This window comes from Penaeus japonicus, unplaced genomic scaffold, assembly GCF_977035675.1.
Source record: "Penaeus japonicus unplaced genomic scaffold, GWHDUDI00000001_assembly GWHDUDI00000040, whole genome shotgun sequence".
Lineage (NCBI taxonomy): Eukaryota > Metazoa > Arthropoda > Malacostraca > Decapoda > Penaeidae > Penaeus > Penaeus japonicus.
Genome location: NW_028234442.1, coordinates 19,887,958 through 19,890,457, shown reverse-complemented (window position 1 = coordinate 19,890,457; position 2,500 = coordinate 19,887,958).

The window sequence follows — 2,500 nt, the reverse complement described above, 5'->3', positions numbered from 1 at the left end:
AGCAGTCATAATGATAACGATGATAATAAAAGTAACAAGGAAAAAAATTATAACAATTTAAATCCATGATAACAACTATGATCACAATGGAGATAACAGCCTTATTAAGAAAAACACAAACAACAATGATAACCACACCAACAACAAAAATAAATAAATACAAAAACAGTAGATATGCCGAAACGCCGATTTTTTTTTTTTTTTCTTTTTTTTTGTTTTTTTTTTTTTTTTTTTTTTTTTTTTTTTTTTTTTGAGTTTGGGTTCATGTCCATGTGGAAGATATGAAAAACGCTATTTTTTTCTTCGCTTTTTTTCAAAAGATTTTTTTCTTTTTTTTACCAAATATGAATAAATGATGATATTGATAATGTTGAAAAGGATGATAATCATGATGATGATAGTAATGATAATGATAATGATAGTAACAGCAATGATAATAATGATAATGATAATAATGATGATAGTAACAATGGTGATGATAACAATGATAATGATGAGTATAATGATCATACAATAATAATTGTAATGATATTAATAACTTTGATGATAAGGAAGAGGATGATAATAATGATAATAAAAATGATAAAGAATGATAACAATAACAATAATCATTATCATAATGATAATACTAATGATAATTATAAAATTATTATAACTATGATAATAATAATTATGAATAATAGCAATAGTAGTAATGATAAGAATAGTGATAATAACAATGATAATGATAACAGTAAAATTGATAATAATGTCAATGATAATATGATATAACAACAACAATAACAAAATCAACAACAACAACAGTAATAATCATGATGATGATAACAATAATAATGATAATCATAACAATGATTATGATGATGATAATAATCATAGAAATTATGATAATGATGAAAATGATAATGGTAATAACAATAACAATGAAATTTATATTCATACCATCATCACTGATATTGATAATGATCACTAACCACGAAATAATGATAGTAACAAAACAGATACAAATTTTGAATGATTAATCTCCTTTTGTGTTTCCACCCCCCCCCCCTCTTAAAAAAAAAAAAAAAAAAAAAAAACGAGAATATATTTGCATTTAAAAAGTGCATATGTATTCGAGATGACATTCTCATATTAATTCTTATTAGTAATTCATTTTGCCCAGGCCTCGACATGGACCAAAAAGTAAAAATAAATGTTATTCTACAAAATGACATTTAAAAAGTCTAACTCATCAAAGTCTACTGTGGCTGGAATATATGAACGGATAAAAATTTCATGGTGGAAATTTTAACAAGTTAATAGAAACACAAGTAATGAAATATATAAATAAGGGCACATACACACACACGCACATTGAAACATACAAGCACACACATACACACATGGACACACACAACAATCTACAAACACACACAAACACAAACGCACAAACACATATACCCCCCCCCCTCTACACATACACAAACAGACACGCACAAACATACACACATATATTTATACTCGCCCCTACACACACATATACACCCCACCCCTACATACAACAAACACACACACAAACACAGACAAACTAAAACAAACACACGTACAAAAAAATAATACCAACACCAATAGCAAAACACAAACAAACAAACAGTCCTCCAACCTCTATTAAGGGGTAACTAATTCATAAAGAAATCTCTATTTCTTTCTCCCTAATCCTATTTCTCGTTTTGATAGTGATTCCTTCAACGAATATTTTCCTTCTTCTCCTTTTCTTTCCCTGTGCAAACCGAGTCCCTAATCTTATGAGAAAAAAAAATAATTTATTTATTTATTCGTTTATTTATTTATTACCCTGTCCTTTCCCTGTGAATCCCTAATCCTATGCTTGGAATCTGAACGTCTTTACGTCTGTGGTTAGGATAAGGTGTCTTGGGAGATACTCCAAGGATGGTAATAATGATGATGATGATGAAAATGATGATAGTAATAATAGTAATGAGAATTATGATGATGATAATAGTAATGAGAATTATGATGATAGTAATAGTAATGAGAATCACGATGATAATAATAGTAATAAGAATTATGATGATAATCATAGTAATGAGAATTATGATGATAATAATATGAATGATAATGGTGATGATAACTATGATGATACTAATGCTATTATCAACAATTTTAATGATAATATTGTTGATGAAAATTATAGGAATAATAACCATCATTTTAATTATAATCATGATAATAATATTGATAATGATAATGATAATAATGAGAACAATAATTATAATGATGATAATGAGAACAATAATGATAATCTTAATAATGAGAACAATAATGATAATGATAATAATGAGAACGATAATAATCATTCTTACTTAACAATAAACAAAAAAAATAAAATAATATTGCAAATGCTAATAATAACAATATCAGTACATTACCTAACCATGATAAGGAGGCATTCTAACCCCCCGGGAGCTTACGCGAGTCAACAGAAGACCTCAAGATCAAA